General features: G+C 43.1%; 1 protein-coding gene and 1 pseudogene across 2 annotated transcripts in view; one reads left to right on the plus strand and one right to left on the minus strand.

Moving 5' to 3' along the window:
- The window catches only part of STIM1 (stromal interaction molecule 1), a 161,478-nt gene that overhangs the window by 134,099 nt on the left and 12,609 nt on the right, over window positions 1-14,770 (minus strand). The gene's annotated exons all lie outside the window — the stretch shown is intronic.
- On the plus strand, window positions 4,829-7,980 carry LOC119254126 (60S ribosomal protein L7a-like; annotated as a pseudogene).

Here is a 14,770-nt window from a genome sequence, read left to right on the forward strand (position 1 = left end):
AGAACAGGCAGACTGAAGAAATACACTGCTGAGGGGAGCAGTGGGCATGACAGGAGAGGTCTGTCGCGCCATGTGGGGCCCTCGCTGGCCGGCCTGGATCGAACCAGCGCTGCAGAGGCTGTGGACAGCTTAACAGCGCGGCACTCAACCCGCTGCGCCTCCAGGGGAGGCCCAGAAAAAGTATCTTACCAGGTATCTGAGCATCCTTGAACCCAGGCAAGTAAACAAAAACAATTAACCATCACACAATTCAACAACAAAAAGAAAAACCCAATTTAAAAGTAGACAAAGGGGGCCTCCCCTGGTGGCTCAGAGGTTGAGCACTGGGCTGCGAAGCTGCCCGCAGCCTCTGCAGCGCCGGTTCGATCCCCAGCCGCCGGGCGAGGGTCCCACAAGGTGTGCAGACCTCTCCTGCCGCCCACTGCTCCCCTCAGCAGTGTACTTAGTCTGCCTGCTCTGCTCTGGCCCTGGTGAGTTCTCTCACCCTCCTGCGCTTCTGACAAACAGTGCTTGTATAAATAAATAAATAAATCTTAAAAAAAAAAAATTAGACAAAGGACTTGAATAGACATTTTTCTAAAGATGATATGCAAATGGCTAAGAAGTACATGAAAAGATGTTCAGTATCACCAGTCATCAGGAAATGCAAATCAAAATCACAATGAGATGGACATCATTTTACACGCTCACGTTAAGCCAAAATGAAAAACACCTTGGTGGTTCTTCAAAAACATAAACATAGAATTACCGCATGAACTAGCAATTCTATTCCTGTTATAGTCCCAAAAGTACACATACAGGCATATTCACATCAGCACTACTGACAATCACGAAAAAGTGAAAACAGCCCAAATGTCCACCAAAGGTGAGTGGATAAGCAAATTGTGGTATTTACTTATTACAGACTATAACCTACCCAGAAAAAGAAATGAAGTACTGCTTCATCTACAGGTTACATGCCACAACATAAATAAATATCCAAAACGTTATGCTAAGTGAAAGAAGCCAGATACAAAAGGTCACATACTTTATGATTCCATTCATGTGAAATACCCAGAACAGATAAATCCATTGAGACAGAATGCAGGAGAAAGGCAGAAGGAGAAATGGGAGCACTTGCTTAACAGCTACAGGCTTCTTTTAGGATGATGAAAATTCTTGGGAACTAGATAAAAGTGCTGATTATTCACCATTGTGAACGTATTAAATGCCACAGAACTGTGGATATATATGATTAATTTTATGTTATATGAATTTTGCCTCAATTTTTACAAAAAAATGAATGGCCCAGGGCCTCCCCCTGGTGGCGCAGCGGTTGAGCGCTGGGCTGCGAAGCTACCCACAGCCTCTGCAGCGCCGGTTCAATCCCCGACCACCAGCAAGGGTCCCACATGGCACGACAGACCTCTCCTGCCGCCCGCTGCTCCCCTCAGCAGTGTATTTCCTCAGTCTGCCTGTTCTGCTCTGGTGAATTCTCTCACCCTCCCGTGCTTCTGACTGTACCCAGTGCTTGTATAAATAAATAAATAAATCTTTAAAAAAAAAAAAATGAATGGCCCATGTTAACACCCATATTCTAAAAGGAAAAACTCAATAGTCACTGATATTTCCCCACCCAGCTGCTACTTCCTGCCCTTCCAGGAAGTCTGCCCTCCCACCCTGCATTCATACAAATGTCCCATCCTAGCAATGAGTTATGTTCTCTTGCTCTCATTTTCTAGTCATTTGCTATGTCAGGCAGTCTAAAGTTCCCAATGAGAAAGCAAGCTCTCTCTTGAATAGTGTCACTGAGCATTTGTTCTATTTCCCCTACAGCACAGACCAGGCCATGGGTAGAGACAGATGGGAAAGAAGGTGAATGACCTCTCTTGAAGCAGCAGTCTGAAGTGGTGGTATCTCTGAAAAGGGAGCAGAGGGTTGGTTAGCCAAGGAGACCAAAGATACAATCATCATACAATGGCCTGAATCTGAGTGTCATTTCCTTTTGGGGAGGGGTGGGGGTTCAAGAAGAACAGAGAAGTATTTAACAAAGTGTTCTGGAGCAATGTCTGGTTTCAGAAATAACTGAAATCGCTTAAGAACTGGGTTCTTGACTGTTCCAAAGCCATCATTCTAATACCACGGTCTTTTAGAAAAGCAAGGATTTTATTCCCAATGTTTGACACTGAAGCTATCCACTAGCTATCCACAAGTTGTTTTCATTACCCCCAGGAGGCACTAGGGACTTGGAGACTAGAGAGTTTGGGCACAGCATTCAAGCTCAGCCCTAGTAGTCCAAAGGCCCCAGTGCAGATCATCCCGAATGCCTGGAACTCAAGTCACAAGAAGTAACCTACAAAGGTCGCAGACATATCCTCGTAGGCACCAGCCTTATATTTATAGTAATAATGACAATAAAAACCACCGGCAGATCCTTCCTTTACATCTTCACAGCAGCCCGAAGGCTCACATATGAATGATTTACCCATGGTGATGAGATTGAATGATGAGCTTGGCAGCTGCTTGCCTTCTTTGCATTTATTTTTTTCTGCTATAATATGGAAACAACAATTCCCCTCATATCTCAGAGGTTTGCTCTGAGTAGGACGAGCAAAAAGAGAGACCTTTAAGTAGGAGACCTTAGTAAATATAAAGCAAAACTACTCTGAGAGTCACTGTGCTGTAACTGCCACCAGTAGCTAGAGAGATTAATGTCTGTTAAACAGAAAATGAAGATTAAATTATAGAGTAAAGACTAAGAAGATTACAGTCTGGAAAAGAGAAATTTCTGGGATTAGTCGGAGTAACTACAGAGAAAAGAACAGACTGGATTGAAGCATGATGCAGAGCAATAGCGGAAGCAAAAGTATAAAGCTGGGGAGGAGGGAAAAGAAACAGAGAGTAATGGCATAGGATCTGCTGCTCTGTGGGGAGGTCAGGGAGGCCACGATGGATGGGTAGAGTAAGGTCCAACTGTGCAGTGAAGATAGTCAGGCCAAGGAACTGGGACGGAATACAGTTGGCAGTAGAAAGCAGTGGGGGAAGGCAGAGCTGGATTTCACAGCAAACATTTATTGCACATTAATACTGTGGTAGGCACTGTCACAGGTTATGGAGCTACAGTAATGGAGACAAACCTTATTCTCATGACCAGCGCTGCAGAGGCTGCGGACAGCTTAACAGCGCGGCACTCAACCCGCTGCGCCTCCAGGGGAGGCCCAGAAAAAGTATCTTACCAGGTATCTGAGCATCCTTGAACCCAGGCAAGTAAACAAAAACAATTAACCATCACACAATTCAACAACAAAAAGAAAAACCCAATTTAAAAGTAGACAAAGGGGGCCTCCCCTGGTGGCCAGTTCTTCCACCTGCAAGGATCAAGCTTTATAAGTGGATAGACCTGGCCAGAATCCCTGTTCTGTCATCACTAGATGGATACACTTTAGCAAGTGACCAGAGCTCGCTAATTCCCAGTATCCTCATTAACAATTCAAAAGTAATAATAATCCTTCATAGATTTATTGTGAATTCTAAATCATTTCAGGCACGTTTTAAAAAGATAAGCATCTTCTCAATGTATAAGTGGTAGCTATTATCATTATCATTTACTAACTGTGTGACCTTAGGAAAGTTGCTTAACTTCTCTGGGCTTCAGTTTCATCATCAGTAAAAATGGGACTAATAATAGCTATTTCACAAGGTTGCTGTGAAGATTAAAGGATATAATTTATCTGAAGCACCTAGCATAAAGTAACAGACCAGCAAGTTTCCTTTTCTCCCGTCTCTTCTTTTATATATATATATATATTCTTTTAAATATATGTTTATTTATATTTATAAATATATATTCTTTTAAATAATATATATATATATATTTAAAGAGCAAGTTTTCTTAGAAGAGGGATAGGATAGCAAAAGACACTTGCATAGACACTAGCAGGCAGGAATTGCTGCCCCGAAAGGCACAGGTTTGTTAAGAGAGGCCTGCAGGGTTGCAGGCGGACAGCATTGAGGAGAACAGCCTCCCCTGAGGGAGGTCAGTGAGAAGTCCTGGCATGGTGCAAGTCATGGGCAGGCAGGAAGGCTGCTGCCCTGTGGAGGGAGAGAGTTGGTGAAAAGAAACCCCTGCATAGTCACAGGTAGGCAGACAGAGTGCTTCCCCCTCTGTCTCTTCTTAACCCTCTTCCTGTCTCTTCTCATGAGCCCGTATTTGACAAGATCTCCCTTGTGGTAATCCTCAGCTCCTAAATGACACTGCTAAGGTACTTACTGTCTTCTACTTCCAGAAACCCCCAAACTAACTCTAACTTACCCAAGGCCTGGCCATCCCCACCCCACCCAGGAACATGTATGTTCTTTACCCACTTCTAGTCAAGTCATTTCAATTCTCGAGCAAGAAACCCTTTCTACCTTAGCCAGGAAATTGCTTCCTGCTTACTCATCTTCCTAAGAAACAACCAGAAAAGAAAGTGCTGAGTGTAGAATGCTGAATTTAAAAAAAAAAAAAAAAGGAGAATGGTAGTTCCCGTGGCTTAAAACCATAGGCCAAAGGGGGAGATAGCCCTCTCTATCTGCACCAAGACAAGGACAGGGAAACCTACTTCCCACAGTTCAGGGAATGTCTGAGAACAAAACAAAACCCTCAGCCTTGCTAGAGTCACTCAGGCATGAGGGGGAAATTAGGTTTTTACTAGTAAAGGTCAACTCATAAATACCTGATTAACCCAAGAGAACATGGTCTGCTCCAAGTCCTGTGAGAATTTTCAACTGATCCAGAACAGAAGTCAAGCTGAGTGCACGTTTTCAAAGTTATAACAATTATTGAGGTGTGGGGTGGGGTGAGAGGGTGATGGTTGACTATAAGAGCCTAATCCAGATCAGGTGAGTCCAGACTTTCCCAGTGGAAGGTGCTTTTTCTGGGAACAACCTGCACTGCATAAGCCTGCAGTGCAAACATTATTTGCAGTGCAAACATTACCTGCAGTGCAAACATTACCTGCAGTGCAAACATTACCTGCAGTGCAAACTTTACCTGCAGTGCAAACTTTACCTTGACCAGGAAGATAGGCGTTGGCCCCCTGACCAAAAACATGGGAAATGCAGAGAAGCAAAGCTTATCAGTTCCAGCACCTCTGCTTACTTCCTAGGAGTTCCTTTCATGAAGAAAAATAGCAATAATTCTAATCATATGTAGGAACCATATTTGAAACACATCATCACATCAAACCCAGGACACTATTAGCTTCTTCCTCTGTGCTTCCATCACACTTGCAAATCAGCAAGGGAAAACGAAAGAAACTACCTGTAATTGAACATCCCTATATGCTAGGACTTGTACAAAAGTTTGTAATTAATTAACTTTTATTTTTTTAATCTTCCCAATAAACCTATATATCTAATTCTTTTTTCTTTTTTTTAAAGATTTATTTATTTATTTATTTATTTATTTATTTATACAAGCACTGGGTACAGTCAGAAGCGCGGGAGGGTGAGAGAATTCACCAGAGCCAGAGCGAGGAGCAGAACAGGTAGAAGGACCGAAGTACACTGCTGAGGGGAGCAGCGGGCAGCAGGAGAGGTCTGCACGCCACGTGGGACCCTCCTCCGGTGGCCGGGGACCAGCCGGGGATCGAACCAGCGCTGCAGAGGCCACGGGCAGCCTCGCAACCCAGTGCTCAACCGCTGTGCCACCAGGGAGGCCCCTATATATCTAATTCTAGCCTTATTTTATAAAGGGGAAAACTGAGCATCAGCAAGATGAAGCAACTTGCCCATGAAAAGAGTTGGTAAAGCCCAGATCCCTTTATGACTCCATTCTACCCGATTACAAGACAAGGTTTCTTTCAACACATATTGATTGAGAGTTTACTATATGCCATTACTCCTGGGTAGATATATAGCAGTGTATAAGACAGACAAAACCCCTGTCTTTATGGAGCTTGCATTCCCAAACCAAGCTGCCTCCGTAATTAGCACACCACCCATTTCATAAGGCGATATCTACATTTCTTTCTCTTCCACCAGGCAGGATTCAACAAATACAGATTGAAGAAATGAATGCAGTCCTTTTCTTCACCTCACAGGAATTCCTCTCATCTGCTGCCCAAACACCAATCAAATGTTTCATCGATTCTGCAGCCTTCTTCCCACCTAGGGAAAATCATACTAAGAGCAAAAGCATCCTTGCAATGCTAGCAAATTGGCTCCAGTCACCCAATGAATATGACCATAATCGTACTTCAGAATTTCCAAAACACTTTACATACATTATCTTATTTAATCTTGATAAAATTAAACAGTAGGTATTATTCCCATTTCACAGGGGAATGATACCTAGAAAGTTTAGTTACGAGCCTAAGAATACAAGTGAGGGCCTCCCTGGTGGCGCAGGGGTTAAAGACACAGTGCTGTCAAGCTATCACCAGCAAGTTCGATCTGGGCAGGCCAGGGAGCAACCCACCTGGCACAGCAGACCTCTCCTGTCTCACCAATTCTCCCCTCAGCAGTGTATTTTGGTCATCTGCCTGTTCTGTTCCCCGCTCTGCCTCTCGTGAATTCTCTCACCCTCCCAAGCCTCTGGCCTGTACCCCGGTTCTTGTATAAATAAATAAATCTTTCCAAAAAAATGAAAAGACAGCCTATAGGATGGGAGAAAATACTTGCAAACCATATAAGGAGTCAATATGCAAAAAATATAAACAACTCACACAACTCAACAACAAAAAAATACTACCCGATTAAAAATTGAGCAAACAATCTAAATAGGAATTTCACTAAAGAAGACATACAGAGGGCAAACAGACACATGAAAAGATGTTCTTCATTGCTTAACATTAGGGAAATGCATATCAAAACCACAATGAGATTTCACCTCACAAGTTACAATAGCTATTATCAAGAAGTCAAGAAATAGGGCCTCCCCGGTGGCACAGTGGTTGAGCACTGGGTTGTGAAGCTGCCCGCGGCCTCTCGGTGCTGGTTCGATCCCCGGCTGCTCCCTGGCCACCGGAGGAGGGTCCCACATGGTGCGCAGACCTCTCCTGCCGCCCGCTGCTCCCCTCAGCAGTGTGCTTCGGTCCTTCTGCCTGCTCTGCTCCCCGCTCTAGCTCTGGTGAATTCTCTCACCCTCCCATGCTTCTGACTGTACCCAGTGCATGTATAAACAAAACAAACAAATAAAATAAATAAATAAATAAATAAAACATGCCTCTATAAAAAAAAAAAAAAAGGATAAAAAAATGTTAAAAAAAAAAAAAAAGTCAAGAAATATTAAGTGTTGGGGAGGGCATGAAGAAGAAGCCTCCTGCACTGTTAGTGAGAATGTAAATGGGTGCTGCCACTATGTTAAACAGCACAGAGATTCCTTCACTGTAGCCCCACGACATCAGGCTACAGCAAAGGGCTGTTCTCTCTGAGCAGCTGAAAGCGCCACCCACCATTAACCAGTTCACCCAGACTTGAGATTACCAAATAGCAACTCAACTGCTGGACCTGACCCACAAGTACAGACCAGAGACCAAGCAAGAGATGAAACAAAGATTGTTGGCCTGAGTTGAGAAGAAAGCTGCAGGCACAGCAGATATCCCCACAAAGAGGCCCCTGTCCTTCAATAAGGGGTGAATACTGTCACTACCCTTGTGGAGAACAAGAAGGCACAGCTGGTGGGGATCAGACATGATGCAGGGCCCATTGAGCTGGTCATCTTCCTTCCTACCCTGTATAGGAAGCTGGGGGCTCCCTACTGCATTATCAAGGGGAAGGTGAGGCTAGGGCTGTGGCCCACGGTGAGACTTGTTCCACTGTCACCTTCACACAGGTTAACTTGGAAGACAATGGATCCTGGGCTAAGCTGGTGGAAGCTCTCAGGACCAATTACTATCACTGAATGGATATGATGAGATCCATCATCACTGGTGAGGCTACATACTGGGAGCCAACAACGTTCACATGGCCAAGTCGGAAAAGGCAAAGGCTAAAGAACTCGCCACCAAACTGGGTTAAGTGTATGCTGTTGTATCGTCTATAAAAAAAATGTTAATTAAAATTTTTTAAATAATTTTTAAAGACCTTTACAGGTTTGTCTTCTCCGGAAATCTTTATCCTGTGAAGTGCTACACCGCTGTAGGCAAAGGCTGCAGAAAATATAACCCCCTAGTCCAGGATTAATAACTCAGCGTGCTCTTTATAAAAAGAAACCCAAGCACGCACAGTCAATAAGTACATTCCAGACACCAAGGCGAGGCTGAGCACTATGTTACACCACTCTGACCCAGGATCGAGTCTAGCTCTTTTGATTACAAGGAGACTAGCAGAGAGAAACAAACCCTAAAGCCAGATGCCAAGAAAAATAACTTAAGGAAAGGGATGCTTGCTCCTCAGGGACCCAAAAGGTATCTGCTTAGAAGGCCCTGTTGCCAACAACATAACAAAGGCGACAATAGGTAAACCTAGAAGACACAGGCCTGATTTATTTTTTCAGGGCCCCAGCCAAAGCTCCATCCAAAGCCCTTCCCCTTACCAGTCTGTCATGATACCTGAAATTCCAACACTGTAATTTCTTTCAGGTCTTTAACAAATACATCCTGAATACCACACTGTGCAGAAATGGGAGTAGTCCGATGAGGGAGAGAGATCCATGCCAGACTGGAGAGCGGGACACAATGCTCTAGGAAAGCATAGCAAGAAAATAATGTTGGCTGGAAGAACTGGAGAAGACTTCCTGGGGACAGGCTTAGAGGGATAAAAGAATATGAAATTACTTGTGCTACCTTAGAAAGGTCACGAGGGAGACACTTGGATTTGAATTCTGGTTCAGCTGCTTACAGGCTGAGTGACAATCAGGCAAGTTATTTTTCTTTTATAAGTCTATGTCTTCATCTGTGAAATGGGCATTATGAAAAGATATGGGCACATCTCAAAAGAAACCTGTGTAATACACTAGTCCCAACTGGACCATAGTGGGACTTAAATATAGTTTTCTTCTCCCTTTTTCTCTTTAAAACAAGAACACACTAAAGAAGGATCCCCTGGGCAATGGGGATTACTTGCCAGCTAACAAAGTCAAGTCCTTGGGGGGGCTAACAAAACAGAGAATTGACCTGAAAAGGTATATAGTAAGTCTTCGGAGTAGCAAATCTAGGCATACCTGGATCCTGGTCTCAGCCTATACATCTCTCCACCATGAAATGCTTGGCAGGCCATTGTGAACAAATATATCATCATGCATTTAGGCAGGTGAGGAAGTTGAAGCCCACTCCTTAGCTCCTAAAGATAGATGCCCTGTGCCAACTCCTGATACTCCAAAAGGCTGAAGCAGGACTTAATATAAGGAAAGCATTGAGTCTAGCTGCCAACATTTTAATTAGTCCAACCTTAAAAGTCTATAACCACAGGAGATTAAAAGGAGCCCCCAAGGAAATCCTCTGCCCTTCACACAGTTCAGCCAATTAGATCTGCTCAAGTGCCCTAATTTTCATAACAGAATTCTTGAGGGAATCAGACCTCACCAAGTTCAGACACACTCTCAGCTGTGCAAGAGCGAGCAGCAGGAAGTTGGGTACTAGAGAGGCAGCGTCTAGTATGCCCTAAGGCCCTGACACCCTTCCAGCAGCAGTAAACTAAGAACTGCTCTCTTGTCCATCCCCCACCCAGTGTCCTTACTCCCAGTAACTATACCCTAAACTATCTACACTGAAACACTTGCAAAGGCTATTTTTGATTTTCAATTTGGGGCAATCTCAACCTCTTAATACCCACATTTCATTTTTTTTTCTTTAAGCTCCTTTTTAAGATTTACTTTTATTTATTGATGCATACAAGAACTGTGGTATAAGCCAGAGGTGTGGGGAGGGAGGGAGGTCGGTGAGAGGATTCACCAGAGACAGAGTAGGAAGCAGAGCAGGCAGATCTGCTGAAATATACAGCTGAGGGGAGTAGTAGGATGAGACAGGAGAGTTCTGCTGCACCATATGGGTTAGCTCCCTGGTTGGGTATCAAACTCATGCGCAGTGGCTGGTGATAGTTTGATAATGCTGATACTTTAACCACTGTGCCCAACACTCACATTTTAAATGAGAATTATCTGGTATATAGATGAATTCAAGACTCAAAATAACAGAGTTACATGGTAAATTAGGAGGGCAAGTGAGGCACAAAGGGGTACAGTCTTTTTCAAATTAATGATAAAATGTTACACTCAAAAGTCAACTAATTTTACATTTCCCAAAGGCTCTGGCCGTCTCCTTCATCACTATACAGAAATAATGCCAGGGTCACCACATTTTTTTCTTAAGAGGTAAAAGGAAAGGTTATGAGGCAAAGTGAAAATCTAGGAGACATAGGACAGTAAAGAGAGGGGACAAATCAGAGAATTATGTAGATGATGAGACAATAAAGAGAAAGAAAACAAATAATAACAAATTACTCATATTTGTAGAAGACTAAATGTTTGTTACATTATCTCATAAGATCTGCATGTGAAATAGATTCCATGATCCCCAAAGTACCTAGCATAGGAAAACTAAGGTTCAGAAAGGTCAAGAGTACCACAATATAAGTTAAACTAAGTCTAATTCCTAGTCTATGTTCTTTTTCATTAAACTAGATATTCCTTAAGGAAGGCTGTGAAGAATTAAGAGAACCAAACTAAGAAGAGGACAGGGAGGGCCTTCAGAGTGGTGTAAGGGTTAAGACGCAACCTATGAAGCGTCTGCAGCCACTGCAGCACGAGTTCGATTCCCGGCCAGCCAGGGAGCAATCCACATGACGCAGCAGAACTCTCCTGACTCGCCCCGCTGCTCCCCTCAGTAGTGTACTTCAGTCAATCTGCCTGTTCTGTTCCCCGCGCTGTCTCTGGTGAATCCTCTCACTGCCCCCCACACATCTCTGGCCTGTACCCCAGCTCTTGTATGCATAAATAAATAAATCTTAAAAAAAAAAAAGGAAGAAGAAGAAGAGGAGGGAAGGAAAAAAAGTACAAAGGAAAAGAAAATGCTTTAAAAACAGAAGGTATCAGAAAAGTAAGCAGCTATTGTATTAATCAGAAAATATTGTATTCCCCCTCCACTCTCTCTCTCAGAGTAGTATGTAACAAGACATAAGACAAGATGACCAGTTTCAGGTCTGGCCCTGGTAGAGATCTGACACTACTAAGGACCTGTTACCTGGCAATACGCCTACTCCCTTTCTCAAGAATACTCTGGAACATGGTCACTAAGATCTAAGGTCAACCAAGGTGACCAGAGGACTCTGACCAGCACTACACTGAGTACCTCCATCCCAAACAAGGACTCGTCCCCCACAAGACAACTTAGCTCAGCTATTGCTCTGTCCTTAGACCTTGAGACATCAATGCTTGACAGAAGACCATGTAGGGCAAAGGGAAAGTAATAATCTTTTCTCAGGCCAAGCACAGCTGATAGGGTAAGATCACTCAAAATTCATTCAACATTTCCATTTCCCACTAGAAAACTGGAGTTGTGTGACTCTTGAAAACTTGGCATTTCCCAGATCAGAAAATCCCATGTAAGCGTGAATGAGTAACCTAGGCCAACCCACAAAGTGAAAGAAGACCTTCCTTGAAAACCTCTGAGTTTTATTTGGCTATTTTATTTGACCAAGACACTCATTTTATATATTTACTCCAACCCAAGTCATAATCCTAGAATAATGCCCTCATACAATACTTAAGAGTTTTACAAAGTACCTTATCTTCTATTGCCTCCACGAGGTAGAGATTAATATCACCCCTCCCTTTTTTTTATTTTGCAAGTTCGTAAACAAAGGCGCAGAGAGAAAAAGCAACCCACTCAACATCTCACAACTAGAAAATGGCAAAGCTGGAGTTAAGCCCAGATTTTACAATCTCCAAGATTGTCTGATTTTCCTACAGTGAAGGCCTAGCTTTGTTCAGAAACTTAATAGTTAAAAAATGAGACTTGTTTTCTCATACTTGGAATCCACCAAGCAGTTACCTAGTATGCAACCTCAGAAAAATCATCTCACGTTGTTAGGCACCAGAAAAGTCATCTATAAAGTGAACTGAGGTGAAACAAGTATAGAAAGAAGAGAATTGTTTAGTTCCTGAATAACGCCTTGCCCAGCACCTTAAATAAAGCCAACTACCCTCCACTCATCACTCCCAGCACTGACCTTCTTTCTGACGGACATGTATTTCCTGTTAATGGCACCACCAGACTCATTACCCACATTCATGAGGCCTACCTTCCTTTCTCTGTACTTAAATTCTAAGTATTCTGGGCCTCCCAGGTGGCGCAGCAGTTGAGCGCTGGGTTGCGAAGCTGCCCAAAGCCTCTGCAGCGCTGGTTCGATCCCCAGCCGCGGGGCGGGGGTCCCACATGGTGCGCAGACCTCTCCTGCCGCCCGCTGCTCCCCTCAGCAGTGTACTTCGTCAGTCTGCCTGTTCTGTTCTCCACTCTGGCTCTGGTGAATTCTCTCACCCTCCCATGCTTTTGACTGTACCCAGTGCTTATATAAATAAATAAATAAATCTTTTAAAAAAATAAATAAATAAAAATAAATATTCTAAGTATTCTACTTCCACAATGCAGGCTCTGATCTCCTCTGCTCATAAACAACTGCAAAGTCTCCTACCTGAGATTCTCTGTTCCCAACCTCACCTCTACAGTGCATTACATACTCTGTGAAATTTATCTTCCTAAAGCAAAACTCAGGTCATGGGTTCCCCCTGCTCAAACCCTACAAGGACAATTTATTGTGTACCAAAAAAAGTCATGTCTAAACTCTTTAGCCTGACATTAAGGGCTATGAGGCCATGATCTTTTTCCTCAGTTAACCTCTTTTACCTTTTTTTATAGTAAGCTCCTTCATAAACAGTGCTCTCAAGCCAATCAGGATCAACTAATGTGCACTACAGATTCTTCATTTTTCCCACCCCATGCCTTTCTTTACTCATGACATTTTTGCTGACTGAAATGTTTTCTTCAATCTACCTTATATTTCTGCCTGAAGTACCTGTGAACCACTAAACTGTTACCCAACAAAGCTCCCCTGATCTCCCCAGGCAGAGGTGACCCTATCTTCTAACAGGACACCACTAGTTTCATTCATAGGACATTGAACTTATATCACCTTGTACAATAAGCTATAAAATGAAAGGATTAATGTAAGGATAAACAAGATCTCATGTATGTGAAAGTATCTAGCCCAGTACTAGTACAGAGTATGAGCTCAATAAATAACAGCTCTTATTATAATTTAAAAAATTTTAAAAGTAGGTGCATATCTAAGTCCCCTATTATATTCAGTCCTTCTACTGGGCAAGGATTGCCACATATCATAGATGATAAATGTTGACTAAAGAGGTAAGAACATTATACAGAAACAGACCCTATCCTAACGCTTATATTCAGAAGAGCTCAACCAGACTGCTATTTGTGGAAGATACACACTGAATACATACCGCTCTGGGTATGAAGCTATATATACACTCCACCAATGTAATATTCTCATTCAGAAGTTATGGGAAATACCCTCTCTTTCCCTCTCCCAGGCCTGAACTCCTCTCTCAGTTTCTTCCAGGCCACTTAGGTAATTAACTAGTGCCACTAACAGTCTGATAAAGTGTATACTTCTTAATCCAAATGCACAGCTCCATCTAAATTCATATAATTGTTTCTTTCCTTCCCCACAAGTTATTAAACAGAAACAGTGTTGAATCAGATAGATTTACATTCAATTCCTGGCTTAGTTACCTTGGGGAAATTATTTAAATTTGCAGAGTTTCAGTTTTCTCATCTGTAAAATGAGAAAAATATCCACCTTTAAGGAATGCTATACAGATGTCAAGCACTTAGTCCAGGGCCTAGTACATAACAGATGCTCACTAAATAGTAGCTCTCAACACCAGTCTTATCATTGAAGCTATTTGAGTTGTCTTAATTACACATTTATCTCTTCAGAGTTCCAGTGAACTTTGTCCTTGTCAACAAAAGCTTCTTGAAACAAGACCTCCACAAATTTGCTTATTCAGTAACACACACTCATAAACATGTAATTGTTTCTGACTGATGTACATAGTATACCTGAAAGATACCCATCTCCCCTGGCCACAGTATTTCAGATGCTGGCTCTGGGAACTTGGCAAACATGGACACATTTGTTTTAACATACACTATAGTGATGAGAGCTTCTGAGGGCTTCTTGAAAGGCCTGAGATAACCCAAAGAGGCTAAAGTAGAGCAGAGCCACTGGATCACACCGGAGAAATTTAGAGGCATACAAGATTTGGAAGCCAGCCAGCCTGCCTGCCTGCCTGCCTGACTGCCTGCCAGTGAGATTTCTGTCCATCACTTAGGCCAGAGGTCAATTTAAGGCAGCCAGGAGTTCTGTAGATGTGGCTAAGAAAGGAAAGGGACAGAACTGTCCTAGGTGGGCCATGCTAACAACAGCACAGCTGATTCTATCTCCTCCACCAAGTGATGGCTGCTCCCAAATGCCTTGAAGAAAAGTTAGTATGATGTCTGCTCAAGCTGGAGTTCTCTTAAGACCCAGGGAGTTCTCAATATCACAGTGATCTTCACTGGACTATCCAACCTCCTGGATGCACAAGAAGTCCAATGAAATTAGGCTCCCTCCTCTATCCCACAAGTGAGGCAGCAGTTAAAATTCGGTTCATTCAGCTGATTCAAGTTTGACCTGAGGCAAATGTGGGCCATGGAACCAAAGACAGGGAGTAGCAATACCCAAGGAAGCTTTGTTCATTTCTGTCCTCTACGAGCATAGCCCTCCTCTACTCCTACGATAGCCACCT

This window comes from Talpa occidentalis, unplaced genomic scaffold, assembly GCF_014898055.3.
Source record: "Talpa occidentalis isolate TD23 unplaced genomic scaffold, MPIMG_talOcc4v2.1 talOcc4.3, whole genome shotgun sequence".
Lineage (NCBI taxonomy): Eukaryota > Metazoa > Chordata > Mammalia > Eulipotyphla > Talpidae > Talpa > Talpa occidentalis.